Source organism: Chiroxiphia lanceolata, chromosome 4 (assembly GCF_009829145.1).
Source record: "Chiroxiphia lanceolata isolate bChiLan1 chromosome 4, bChiLan1.pri, whole genome shotgun sequence".
Taxonomy (NCBI): Eukaryota; Metazoa; Chordata; class Aves; order Passeriformes; family Pipridae; genus Chiroxiphia; species Chiroxiphia lanceolata.
This window is the reverse complement of record NC_045640.1, coordinates 42,971,875-42,987,414: the sequence shown is the minus strand read 5'-3', so window position 1 is coordinate 42,987,414 and position 15,540 is coordinate 42,971,875.

Genomic DNA, 15,540 nt, shown 5'->3' with positions numbered 1-15,540 from the left:
CTGATTAACTCTTTTCAAATTAATTCCATGTGTGGACTTCTCTTTTTCTGGAGTTCCGGAGTTCCTGGTTGCAGTTTAAGTGGAACATCCCAATTGCTTTCCAGTATAAAATGGCCACAGCTGGTGTTATCTAGCAATAGCTATTTCATGAAGGCTTAATGAAAAGTATAAGCAGGCCCTAGACTTGTGCTTACAACAGAACCTATTGATTTCCATGTGAGCTGAAGGTACTCTGCAGTTTTGCAGGAAAAATGAGTTGCTCAGAAAACAGAGCCCCAGGGATTGTGATTCTAAATCAGTGATGAGAAGGTTTTCTATTATGTTTTAAACTTCTAAGTCAAGCCAGACAAAGCACTAAACATTAATTTTTGAACAAAAAATGGAGAAAAAATGAAAAGCTGTTTCTCTGTTACAGACCATAATTTCAAACATTACTCCAAATACAAATACATCTCTCCAGCTTATTTTACTTCCATTATTTTCTTCAAAGGATGTAGGCAAAATTTCAGCATCATAAACTGCTTTTCATGTTTCATTTGTTAAATGTATCTCCTCTTGAAAAGCACCAAATGACAATCAGTAAACAGATGTAACCATTCATCAGAGACAGCAGAGACTTCAACATTTTCCTGCATCTCTCTGCTCTTTTTTTTGCATTTTTCTCTTTTGGCTATTTTTAGAGAAAAAAGATACCTAGGGTATCTCAGCGCCCTGAGTATAGCCATGCAAATGTCAGTCACGACATTCAGCTGCTTGGTGTAGGAATCCACCCTTTGAGAATTACCTTGAGGTCATCATCTAATAAGAGGCACCAGCGCTGGATGGGATGCCATGTGTCATTTCTTTGCAGCATTGCCAGTTTCAGCCCCTTTACCTGCCTACCTGGGGATGCCCATGGCAGCGAAACAACTGCTTCTCAACCACATGGTAAAATGCTTTGGGGTTTTTTTTTTGGTTTATTTTTAACACATTAGTTCACTGATCTCATTTTCCATGTGGCCTCAGGGGGTGGCTTGGGAAGAAACAGTTGTGCCAAAACAAACAGTGTGAGATGGGAACAAGTGGTTGAAGGTCAGGAGTGCTGAGCTGGCATAGTCCCGAGGACTGCTGCAACAAGAGCAGTGTTCCCACCCTGGCATGCACAGAGATGTGAATGCCTTTCATCCCTGGGGGGACTGCATGGAAACCAGGGGCTACAGCAATCACCAGATGAAGGCTGGTGCAGAAGGATGGTTTGAGTCTTAGAATATAACCTCCTGGAGGCTCTGAAATCACAACCCATCACTTGTGGCACTTGCATAGAGCATGGTAGCTCAGACTCTTGTATAGTCACGGTATTTCTTTAGCACTTTCTTTTTTTACATATATGTTATGAAGACAGAGATAATGGGACCCTTAAACACAAGAAGTGTCCTTTTAATACCTCAGTTAGATATTTTCAGAAGGTAATATGTATCACCTGCACTGTACGTCAAGTAGTATTTAACTCTGCTTTTATTAGCTTATCTTTATTTTCTTAGATTTGATTAAGAGCCTGAGGCTGGAAAAGCGCAGAAGAAATAAAAGCAAGCTCTACCCTCCTGTCACCTGCTAACAGTCTTTCGAGCAGATAATCAGGATCTTCCACGAGAATAACTGAAATGATATAGTGAAGAAGTCCTGCTTGGTCAGGTTTATTATTTAGTTAATAATTTTTGCTTCCTTGAGAAGATGGGTTCTGAAACTATATGAGAAGGTCAAGGCCCTTTTGACCTTAAGGATGCCAGTTGGAGCAGGATCTAGGACACATCTGCGGAGGTATGTGAGTGCATTACTTTTAAAAAATTGGATCATGACGAGAGAATCATATATTTTGTTGAAATCTGAACCAAGAAGCTTACAGATACTATTACATAAATAAATCCCATTTTATTTTTAAGGAATTATTTAAGGGATTAAAAAAATAATCTTCTTATCTTTAAACCACCAGAAACAGAACAGTAATCATAGGCCTATCTGAAATACTAGGAACTTTGAACATAGATGCTTGGCTCTTTGTCTAAAGAGTCCTACAATGCATATGAATAATACACTAATTATGAACCCATCTGCTAACTTGTAAATCTGCAAAAACACACTTGCTCCATTATGTGCAATAAAACTCTATAAATAATCAGGTGAATTTTACTTTTCCCTTTACAAGATATCAGTGTCACTAATAGCAAGCTGTGCATTCTCAAATAGTGATTATGTTCCTGCGATTAAGTTACTTCTGCTGCTTTAAAAATAACCTTGACTATTCCTCTTGTCTCAGAATTGCCTGGCACAAATCTTTCACAGGAGCGATGCCTGTGTCACACAATACTGTAGTGACATTATTGGATTAATGACAGTCAGCAAGAAGAGCCAAAACACTTTCCAAGATAAGTTTCTCAGGAAAAGTGCTTTCTCCAGAAAACCCATGCTCCTAAAAGAGTGTAATCCACCATCTACTGAGAGTAACAGCAGTCTTTCCATGATATTAGATAGAAAGGAAAAAAGAATAGAAAACCTTTTAGGTAGGAAAACTTCTTAGGACAGAATTGTAGCACAGTAGTTGAACTGAAATAACTTTATCCAACTTGACATTTTTCTAAAACTTGCTCAATTTTTTTAATGATAATAACAATGCTGCAGAAGGGTTGAGTAGGTAAACTGACAGGCTGGTTTTGTCACTGGGTGCTATTTATACAACTTATACCATGCAATTTTACCACTGTGTGCTCTTTCTGACAAGAGTGGGGATGGTATCATGTTGGCTTTTATTAAACAGGCAATTCAGCATGACCTCCAGATAATATGCCACTGAATATATTGGTGCTGCACCTATATCTTGAATACTGTGTGAAGTTCTGATTCCCCACTCTTACCAGTCTCATGAAATGACCTGTTAAAATGAGAAAAAGTATGGAAAGGTGTTGATGTGGATGTACTTATCTACCTGTGCCATTCTGTTAATCTTAATAACTGAAAACTAGCAGTAATCTAGAATCAAAACCATTGACTTCGTTTCTTTTCAGGAAGTCAACAGAAATTTTATGTCCTCTCTCTCTCTCTCTCAGAAATGACTGAAAAGGCTGTGGTAGAGAGCTGTTAAATAATGACCTTTCTGAAGAAGATGAATAAGGAGCAGTTGCAACATTTCATAAGCCAAAACCTAGAATTAAATTGCTAGAAACATATTTAAACATCAAAGGAAATTCTTTTTTCACTCAGTTCATGGCCAAATTGAGTCACCTTTTATCACAAAGAAGTTGCAAGGCAAAACTTTTGAATGAGATTTAAGAGCAATTCTGTCAAGGATATTAGATGATATGAATTCTTAATCTGACCCCAAACTGCAGGTTTTATGTTCCAGCGACTTGTACCTCAAGAGCAGAAGCTACTGCTGTCTATAACTTGAAGAGTAGGTACTCATATATGAACTGCTACTGGAGCACATATACTGTATTACAACTCAATTTATACTACCCAGATATTGTTTCTAGTAATTTGGCATTTAAGGAAAAAATGGAATATTGAAGTACAATTTGTACAATTCTTGTTTAATTACTACAAGATACAAGTGCATTGAAATGTATCAGTCTCTAAATAAAATCATTATTAGTGTGAATCTATATGCAGATCATCACTATAATTTAAAAGCAGTCTCTGAAACGAATGCAAATTCTTTTCATAAAAGCCCATTATTTTTATTCTGGAGTATTTCCTTTTAAACTGGTACATTTGAAATTCAAATGGAACTGTAGCTAGAAACACTGAGAAATCCTTGCTGGTGCTCAGCAGGAGGTTTTCATTTAGTCCCTGGACCAGAACCTCATTCTCCCTTCAAACACTGCCAGGGCTTTTTCTTCAATATGGAGGTGCAGGTCGCACTTTTAAAGTAATGAATGAGAATTGCTGAGCAGGGCATAAAAGCTTCCACACTGAAAAAGCATCCAGTTCAGTTTACTGTCTCTAGGTGTGCATGCCTTTTTAAGCCTAGCACACAATAAATAATCCCTTGAGGCTGAAAAATACCCAGATACTTACTTGATACAAAAAATGTAAACATCAAAAGGAAGGGGTTTTTCTGTTTAGGCATCAAACTCTCCAATGAAACAAAAACTATGGTACTATCTAACATCATTTTTTGTCATTGCTTAATCCTTTTTAACCGTGCTGCTCGTGCTTTGATCACCAATCTATCATGTTTAACCGAGTTTCACCAGACAAATGCTGGCAGCGAAGATACACAGTAACGCTGCCCTTTCCCTGCCCACATAGGACCTGCAGTCCTGTTCTAGGCTGAAGCAGTACCCCTGCGGTTTGAGGGGCTCCGAGACCCCAGCACCAACACATACTCCATGAGTGTCTCCCCACCAAAGCCCTGTGGTGGAAGGGTGGCATGGTGTGGTCTCTCCTTGCCTGAGAGCGGTCCAGCCCCTGCTGCACCAGCGCTCCTGTGCCCATCATCACAGTGGCTGCAGGCTCTTCCACCCAGGCAGGTGCTGAGGACTGGTGCACTATTACATATCATTCCCTTGCCTGCACAAGTGTCCCTGGTCTTGGCCTGGCCCAGTCCCCCCACTGGCAGGATGGCAGCCCTGGGAAAACAGCCGCTGCAGGTGTCCTTGGAGAGCTGACTCCAAGTGAGGCCCTCATGTGTTTCACTGCATTCAGTAAGTCTGCTGGAGATTGCCCATTGACAAGTAAAATTATTTGTCTTCAGGAAACTGGAGTTTTAGAGACCCTGACTTCCTGGGTTTCAGCTGCTATGTGCTACTTTGGGGATCAAAACGGTGAATCCTGGGCAGGACCTGTGGGTCTTCAGAGTTTTCCACTCCATGGAAGTGATCTGAGTGAGGACATGCAGGTTTTTCTCAAGAGTTACTTTTTTTCTGGTTCATCCAGTAATTTCGTTGAGATTTGAGTTTTTTTGATGCTGGCAAAAGATATGGAATAAGAGAGCCCCAGACAAAAGTCTGGCTGACATGCCTGTCAGAGCTGCCTTGATTTCTGCCGATCCTCCAGCTGCTGGTTCCATCTGTTGTCTCCCACTTTTTTTATTCGCTTGTAAACACCTTAGGGCACAAGCCATTTCTAAGTGAGCAAATCCAAAGGACTGGTATGGTGCAATACAAATCCTCGGTGCTTCAACAATGCACACAATATTAAAAATGCTCAGCAAGGGGTTTCCAGTATATTTCTAACCACATCTGAAACAAACTTCTAATTAATGAATAATCAAGGATAGCATGGTGTTCCTTGCACTCTAGTTAAACATATGTGGTAGCTCTGATTTGTGTACTGAAGCATCTTTAGTGTCACTCTAATAGTCTTCCTTTTCCTAACCATGCCTAAAGGGCAGTATTGGAGCATTTGATTGACAATGCCTATCTATGCACACCTGTTGGCACATGCTGATCTTCTGAATAAGAACTGAGCTGATGGACACTGGCTTTGAATCACTAAGTGTTACTTGTTCAACAACATTTTGCTGCTGTCTTCTCTTGGCCCTTCAGCTGCTCCTCTCAGTGTGACTTGTCTCAGTCTCTCCTATTTTTCCTGGTCTTGTCTCCATTGTTCACTCCTCCTCCCTTTACTTTCCCAATAGCCTCTTCCCCAAGCCAGATTGTTTTGTGCTCTGTCATGCCAGGGGAGAGTACACCCAGCCTCTGCCAGGCACCTCCAGGGCCTGGGTACATCTGTCATCTGCAATGGTCATCTGCAATGGTCATCTGCAATGTTGTGCTATGCTGCCTTGCACTCACAGGCAGACTCAAAGGCTGGCTTCATCCTCAAGCCCTCATCTCCATGGAAAAGTACAGTCATTGAAAAACACAGTGCAGTTAAAGAGGTGTTATACTTACACAAGCAATGCCATGTTTGTTAAGTGTGCTTATGCTGGTATTTTTTTCCTACAGGAGGGGGATAACCTTTATTTTTGTTGTCTGAATTTACACTATCCAAACTTTTTCTGCAATTAATGGTGCATGTCTCATTCTGAAAGTAAAAGACCACCCTTCTAACTGGCATGCTTTTATTTAGTATAAAAAAGGCCTAATAAGTTACAGAAAGAGAGAAGATGGGAAAATATGACAGCTGTGTCACTGGACTGCAGATTAAATCGCATGATTTCAAAATTTTCAGCAGCAACACCAACAACAACGTCAGTAAAAAACTTTGCAAAGGTACATGCAGTTTTGAAGCAACCGCATGATGGACATCAGGGCTTCCTCAGGCCTTACAAGTAAGCTGTCTTGCTGGACAGGTCTGTTTCAGAGATGGAGGGAGATACGAGGCACTACTGCAACTGTGGCACATGGTCTGCTTTTTCTACCTGCTTAGGTTTGGTAGTTTGTTTTATTTTCAAAGAGTTTCATAATGTACAACATATATCCCCACCTAGCTGAATAGTATTTTTTTCAGTCCACTGTGTGGCATCTCAGTTTCAGGTGCAAAGACTTTGACTTAAAAAGCCAGGCCTTGGATTAGAAGAGCTGAGATATGGACATGTGCTCTTCTGGCATCCCTGCTGTGGAGAGGGGGAGGTCAGGAAATCAAATGCTGAGATTAGTAACACAATACACCACAAAAGGAAAATTCACCAAAAAGGGCTCATCTGTTGGATCCTGAACGCTTCTGAGAGCATATTCAAAGTCTTTTGCTTTGGTGTGGGGTTTGGGGTTTTTTTTTGGTTGGTTTAGTTGTTTGTTTGGGGTTTTTTCCTTGTTTCAGTGGACTTAGCTCCTCTATGAATTTCACTCCAGGGAGCCATGGTAGAGCTGTCCTGTTCTCCCTGGGCTTATGGAGCAAACTGCGGGAAGAAATTAAGAGGACTGACAGAACTCTGAAGTAGATGATCTGCAGCCGCATTAATTATTGATCATGTTAGCAGTTGATGAGTTGTGCTAAATTGATCTGTGGCAAGATAACGTGAATTAAAAGCTGCTTAAATATTTAGTTTTGGGCTCTTTATATATGGTAGGAATTTGAATGAAAGGCTACGTGTGAGTCATGACTGGAATCAGCTTTTCAGTAAAGACAAGATATCAGAATAAAAGGTACTATCTAAATGTAAATCATGATTTATTAGGGAAGAAATCTCTTGCAGGTAAACATTTTAATGGAAGACTGGAAATCTTTCCTTACAAAATTTTCTCTATATAGGATGATAGATGAAGATTTTCTTGTTATTAGTGTAATTCTTGCATATTTTACTTTAATTAAACCTTGCTGCATCTGAAATAGTGCACAAAGTGCTGTGGGGAGAGAGAGACTAAAGTGCTGTAGGAAGTGAAGGAAGACTGTTGGCTGAAACTCCATATGTTTGCTGCAGCATTGCAACGCTGTACAGCTGGAGCACAGCTTGAGTGAAATGAATACGTAGATGACTGGTGAGAGGAAGTAAGGGGGCTAATTCTGACATTGGATATATGTGTGTGTGTGTATATATATCAGGCAAAAGAATTTGCTGACGATTCTGCACAGGGGCTTGTAATAGAAGGGAGCCAGTGCATGTCAGCACCACGAGCTAAAGTGCCTTTGCGAGCGAGATAAGTCCCATTGAATAAAAGGGTCGGCATCATTCCGTCTGAAGAAGAGCTTCTCGGATCTCCTCAGCAAGCTCAGATCCTACTGCATTGCCTCACGAACCTTTTTGAAAGACTTTGCAATATCATTAAAAGAGTTTTGGAGGTTGACACACATTCTTAGCTGGTTTAGGTGCTGCAGTTCCAAATAAATCCTTGGCTGGCTTCTCCCAGCTTCTCTACAGAGAAATATCCTTAATGTAAAGCAGGCTTGGTCCTGAAGTAGAAACGTTGGCAGTTTAGTGCAAACAGGCTAGAGTCATCTTTAGTGAGAAGAGGAGGCTCCTGCCTACTGTAGTTTCTTCCTTACAGTTTGTCTCACCTCTTTCCTCCATGTATCAGAGAGCACTTTGGCATTTGAGGGTATTTGTCTTGCTTTTTCCCACCCTTCACAAAGGCTGTCCTCTGCTTAACATGCACATTCTTTCCTTCGAAGCCATTTTCCTCTGTAGGCTCTCTGAGCTGGCAAGCTGCCAAACAGTGAGCTGCATGAAAAAGCCTTGATCATTGACAGGCTGTCTTACAATTTCATTCTTGTATTCGAGATGCAGATGGATGTTATTAGAAAGGTTTTTACTTCGAATGTGCGTGGCTTGTCCACATGGCTGAGATTAGTGCTCAACAGTCATATAATGCTTTTCATCCTCAAAAGGTCTTTACAAGCCCCAGCTCTCAGAACGCCCTTGTGAGGTAGGTGCAGGCATTTTGTTATATGGTTTATAACAAGGAGTTACTAACACATGTTAGTAACTTGTTCAAAGATGTATTGCACAGCAAGCATTATAAAGGAAGGAATTATTTACACTTTCCTAATGGTCTTCTGTGATGTTTTCCTATAAAGAAAAAAAAAGTAAGATTTCACCATGGCAACATATTTTCCCATATGAAAGAAGTGATTAGTGACATCAAGAATTAAAATGTATTTCAGGTTACAGTACTACTAGATAAATATGCACTTCTAAAATTTATGAGGCCGAATTTCCTACCGCACTCAGCTTCAATTAATACAGCGGAACTGCAGCCTACAGGGATCGTCAAAGAGACCCAAATTTGATAGAAGATTTGGAGCACTTCCCTCTAACCATACTTCAAAACAGAGGGAAATGATTTTAGGAGGAATGATGAAAAACGCCTGTCTTCTCAGTTGAAAGGATAGTGCAGGATTATTTTTTTTCCCTGCTTTAACTGCAGGATTATAATTAAAGCCCCAACAGTCCCAGTATGAACTCCCTTCCACTGAAAGTTCTTGTAATATTGTATCTCGTCTGAGTGAGGGGGCTGAAATAAGCTGTAGCTATAAATTACTTCTTTATAATTATATATTTGCACTGAGCTTTTACTGGCATGACCACATTGACATGCTTTACCTTGCACAGACAAGCCAGTGGAAGTTTCAGATGTTGACCAGCACACATGATCTGGCTAGGGCCAAGATCACTCTATGAAATGTGGTTTCTAAACTAGGTTGGCAAGACCTTGAAAGCTGTTTAAAAGTCAGTTTTAAAGGTCTTTGTAAACCTTAGTGAGCCTTAGGGCCCACATAGGTAGCTGGAAATATTGGCTTGGAAAACAGTAGCCAACTTGACCCCATAAAGAATAGTTAGGTGAGATGGTGAGGCACTTCTGAATAAACCAGCAGGGGCTGACTGGTGGGAGACTACGGACACGAGGGTTTGCTTCATAGACATATACCTACTTTATGCTTTCTGGGTAAATAGATTGAGAATAGCCTGTCTAGCTCAAGTCGTGAGAAGGGTAAAGCTTGATAGGCTAAAGCAAGTGTATATTTTAATTGCGTTCCATCTTCCCTATTTTTGAGTTAGCTTTACTTTCTTTCAGATTATTTTTTTCACCAAGTAAATAATTGGATAGTTATGTCCATTGAATGAAGGACTATGCAGCATCTCAGGAAAGAGGGTGAGAGTTAGTAACTGAACTCTGGTGTGTCAGAAAGAACCACACACTTGTGCTGCATTGAGGAGACTGAAAGAGTGGAATGGCATAAACTAGTCATGCTTTTTTAACCCTAGAAAGGGTTTCTTACTTGTTTTTCAGAATAATTCTACATGCGATATTATCTCTCTCTTGTTTTTCTGGTAAAGGTATCTGGGGCCACAAATTTCTTTGGAGGAAAGGAAAATGTGAGTTATCTTCTATTTTTGTGATCTCTATACAGTGTTTCAGGTAAATTCAGGGAAATGATGGGCAGATAAATTAATCAAAATTATTTTATGGGGAATTACAACTGGAACAAGTTATCACATTTTTATGGATTACACATTCTCAGCCTGCAATGTCAGCTATCCTATTTCACTTTATAATTGTGCAAGTGAGTACATCTAGACCAATTAAGCATTTTCAGTTGCGTACAAAAGAGTTGCAAATGTCTGCTAGAGGATTGAGATATGATATAATTTAACTTCAAACATTTGGGTTTAAGGTTAAGAGATGCTTTTTGAGGGCTATGACATACCTGCATGGTTTTGAAGGTAAGACATACATACGCACATTGCAAAACCATGAGGTATTTAAGTTAATAGCTCAAGCCTACATCATGCTTTTAATATCTTCAGTACTTTTATTTCTCTTTAAAATTTACAAAAACAAAGATCTGCAAGCACTGCAGAATGGTTTCAGGCCACTTGTGGTCCAGTTTTTGTCAAATGCCATCACATCTCCTTCCACCTACAAACCCCTTTTTATTTCCCACAAGATTACCCTTGGAACCATTGGGTTTGAGGCTCCCACAAAGCAAAGTGCAACTTGATTCCCATGTGCACAGATCTTTTAAAATCTAACCGCAGAAGGAAAATACTTTGCCTAAGCTTCAGTATTGGTCTCCTACTTGAAATGAACTGAATATCTGTACCATTATTGATGGTTTTAAAAAAAATGTGGTATTTTTGCTTGAAAGGCCCCTCTTTGCACTTTGAAAATGTGCTGATGTGTGTTTTTAATCAATTGTATTTACATTGCCCAGGAGTATCAACCCAGTATCTCACTCAGAGATTTACATATCAGGTGAGCAGGACCCTCACTGAAAGTGTATTCCTGATGAGTATGGGTTAAAGACTACAGGTACTTCAAATAAAACTTTGGAAAATCTATTTGAAAATAAAAAATATCCATGCAAATACTTAACTTCTGGACCATTGGTAGTATTTTTGGAACACAAGGGACCCAGAAAAATTAATTAAAGATAAAATTTTCTCTTGTACTCTTCTGCTCGATAGCAAGAGCAATCTAACTTCATACCCGAATGCAACAGTAATGTGAAGGCTTGAGGCAAAATTGTTAGCTACTCACATCAATGGAATGAAGTTATACAGCTCACTTCCACCTGAGAGAAGAACTATTTTAACAGTTTGTGCTTCACTAACAAGACACAGATGTCACCATCGGGCAAACAGGGGCAAGATTGTTTTGTGGTTCGTCATGCACCTCTTCCCAAGGGCACAGCTGAGTGCAAGTTAGAACCGTCTCTCTTTCTGGGAGTTTCAAACAGTGCATCATTATTTTTTTTGCTAGAGAACATCCTCTGCTGCAGCACTCTCAGAACTCCCTGCAAGCCATCAAGAATCAGAGACAAGGAGAGGGTCCTTAGCACTTTTAAACTAGCAGGATTTTGTTGGTTTCATTGAAATACAGGGACTCTAATCAGATGAGGACCTGGACTGTAAAATGAAGATATGCTGAAGCAGGAGAAATGATCTACCCTAGATTTTCTCCTGCTGCAGAATCTGCTTCCTCATGTGAATACTACTTGTGCACAAACAAGAGCATGTGGATGCCAATCTCCACCCTCCAATTTATTTGCAGGAGGGTACTTCTGAAGTATTTCAAGACTTCCTTATCACAAGGACTAAATACACAGAACTGTCTCCATGCCAGATAGCTTGAACTGAAGGAAGAAAAAATTAAGTATGGATAGCAGGAGTGTGCTTACTGTGGCAGTGCACAGAGCTCTCATCATGCCAGTCAGGTGCCAGCATATGTCAGCAGACCTCTAAGTGGCTAATAGCACCAAAAAAATCCTTAAATGTTCATGTGTTTTTCAAGTTTACATCTTCCAGAGGATCACTTGATTTGCCACAAAACATTAATCTCAACTACCTCTTTTTTACAATTACTTCCCACATTTCAGTTTCTCTTCCTGACCTAGAAAACACATTTACAAGATATACTTGGTTGGTTACAGATCTTCATCAGCCACTTCCCTCTGCTAGTTGCTCTGCTAAGCACAGCAACAACGACAAAGGCTTTTTCTTTTTCTTCTAAAAATATGTTTTAGAAAGGAAAAGTGAACCAGACATTGTGTTCTTATGTTTTTCCAGCAGTGATACAAAAAGGCAATGGTGGATGTTCTCAGCACAAATCAGTTGTTACAGGAATAGGAAGATAGTGTTTATCACAGCTAGCTGCTGAATGTTTGAGGAGTATTATGAGTATCTATTGCATAAATGAAACAAATAGCAAAATTAACACAAAAACCCTGGGGAAAAGGGATAATTTGTTGCTCTGTGTCTTAGATCCAGGTAACACAAGGAATATATTGTGTAAACTTCTACCTCAGACTGCTTATGAGCGCAGTAATGCTTATTTTTGTCTGTTCCTTCATGTCTCTATTTTTGTATTACTGGAGGATTTCTTGCTCCAACTGAATTTAATGCTTGAATTTATCATTATGTATTTGTACATAAGCTGAAGTTTATGGTGGAAATAGGGATCTCTTTGTATTAAGTTCATTACAAAAAGAAAGAAATAGTCTTAATTTTCACTGCTGACATTAACAGTGATTGTAGAGTCTATGTGAAAAAAAACCTGGTCATTACAGCGTTTTGAACCTGAACTGTTTATTTTTTCCTATGATCTGTTTATTAAGAGTATTCTTTGACTCTTAATAAACAGGTGCAGGTGCAGTGCAGAGCTCTGCACATACAAGGTCAGGCATAATGTTATTAAATTGTCCAGAATTATCAGAAAAATTCCATGATAAGCTTAGATCACCTTGGCAGCTTAACTCAGTGTCCATCTACATGGAATATACTTTCTTTGGATAGGGTAAAATTAGATTTTAAAGCTCTTATATTCCAGATACTGGATGATTTCTTCCTGGAAGAATAGATGGAACATAAATCGATGGAGTGTGGTATTAGTGATTTGTAAGTAAAAAACTATTAACTTTTATAGAATTCACTGAACTTAAAGCTGATCCTAACCATTTAAATTGGTACCTAGTACTTGTCACATTATGATATAGGTGTGAATATGCTTTGCCAGGATATGTATGTACAGCAGAGGAACATTCAGTTAAGCACACACCCACACATCCCCATATGCTTTGAACAGATCTAAATGGTGACTGAAAGATGAAGAAGGCTGAGCCACATAAACATTATATACAATGACTATTAATTTCAAAGCAAGGCAGTAATTTATGGAGGTTGTTAGGAAGCAATGTAAATACAAATGCTCTTCTAATAAGCACCAGTAGCATCATGTTGGAACATATTTGTGATTCACTATATTGTGTTAAAGCAAGCAGGGAAGAGTGTGGATGATCTCCATGGAAGATGGTGACAAGACTAAAGAGGCAAAAGCTGACAGGAATGCAGCATTTGGGGACTCAGTCCAAGGAATAGTTCTAGCATGGGCTGACTTAGCAGTGCAGTAAGCAGTGCTTGGTAGTTGAGCGAGGACAGGCAATATCTGGAATAATTAATCAATAATTCATTATGGAAAAATGCTACCAGCTGTAAACTTAATTTGTAGAATAATGCCCTGCAGTAATGCCAAAAGTTATAAATATATTCATATTTTTTGAAACAGCTAGTACGAACTGAAGCCAAATGCTTTAATCATATATAATATATAATAAAGCTGACCTAAAAAAAAAAAATAGGTTTCTGATGGCAGTCAGTGAAAACTAGGCAGTTAGTATAGAATCCTCATACTGAAAATAGCACATTTGGAGTGAAAGGTCTTAATAACAATCTTAACAATTTTGTCTCTTATAAATATTTGATATCTTTGTGCAGGAATAAAATTCCTACCTCCTATGTGTTTCATTTTCCTTGCAGAGTTTTACATATTTTATTTATTATTCTGCATGATCTATTAGATAACTTTATCATCTAGTGTTTTATGAGAAGCAGTATGGTTGGATATTAATGATCATCTAGCTATATATCATTAATATGTATGAGTCAAATTCTTTTAAAGACTTGGCCAGCTTTGAATAAATAGTAGTTCTGTGTAGATTTGACTTTTAGACAATTTCTCCTTTTGATAGTTTGGTACAATCATGTAATGTTTCGGTTGAAGAAACTTCAAAAGATTATTTTAAACAAGTCAAATGTAGCCATTTCAGAAAGAGTAAGTTTGTATTTTCTTTTAGGAAATATATTGGTTTAAAAGCAAAACACTGAAATGTAAGCTTTGGCTTTAATTTGTTCAGTAATGAAAATTTCAAAGACAATGAATAAGAATGAAATATTTTTTCCTTATTTGGGATGCTATTTACTGAAATATACTATGAGAAATATATGCGACACCAAATATTTAGATCATGAAACTCTTATGATATACATTCAACAGTTGAAATTGTTCCTATGTATATCCTGCCTATACTAGATCATGGATGACTATTTGGAAAGGAGTAGAGTGCATTTTTTAACCCATATATAATTCAGAAAGTGTCATCTATCTAAAATGACACTGAGCTTAGTCTCTCTGGTACCTTTGCCACTGTGTAGCAGCTGCAATTCGAGAACTCCCACAAGGCACCTTTCCATGCTGGCAGCCTGTTCCAGAGCACACCAGCACCTACTTCCTGCTGTGTGCTTTGCATCTTCCCACTGAACCAGCCTCTCTCACCACACGTCCCGATAATGACAAAAGATGCTATTTAACTATTTCTGTGTCTGTAGTTAATTTTCTGTTTTTTTAAAAAAAACCAACAACAAAACGCTGCTACTGTTATTAGTAACAGCACTTTGCAGCGCTTTCTCTGTCTCAGAATACTTTGCCTGAGAAGTTTAGTTGCTACTTTTGTGTCTCTTTTCACAGAAGGAGAAGCTGGAGATGTTGACACGAGGCCTGGAGCCTAGCTTCCCAGTGGAGGTACCAGCATAGAAGACTCACAACTATCTCCTATCATCACTTTCACTCCTGAGAGACAAGGGCCAGACCTGTAGCACGGTCGCAAACACAAATGAAGCTTGTGTAGATGTACCTGAGCTTCAGAAATACAGGCTCAGCCTTCAAGAGTTCCTGTTAATTTGCTCAGTGTTCACACAGGGTGTAGCATGGGGGCCACCATCAATTGCTATGCCTCCTGGGTGCTGCTGCAATACAGATATCAGCCACCTTTCTTTTTCTCAGGGTACCTTTATCAGTACAGCTGAAGAGAACACTGTGTGGGCTGTGAATTCCTCTCCAAGATCATGTAAATACTTGGATGGTTCGTGCTGGTCCCTGAGCTGTTGATGCTAGTATTAAACTAACTAGCTAAAGCCGGTTTGCATACATTTGCAGCTACAGCAGAAGTTAAATGATAAATATTCCCAAATGTAGCTATGCAAATAGTGGCAAATTCTGAATAAATACATGAAATGTATTATAGTAGTAAAAAATCCTTCTCTTTTTCCTTTAAGAAAAAAACAAAGGATGATTTTTCCTTTATGGCACAGGCCAAGTTCTCTTTCATAAACTTTAGAATTTCATACATCTTATGAGTACAAAAGGACCGTAAAACTATGTTAAACATTCAAGGATTATTTTAGTATGGACCGTGTTAAGCTACTGATATCTTTCTATTCTACCCTCTGATTCAGGGGCACATAGTAGTTGTAACTAGAGGATGTTGTGTAAAAAATTAACAGACAAAACCACCCACCCAAACAAACAAATCCACATGTCCTTCATCATACTGTAAAAGATGCTAAAA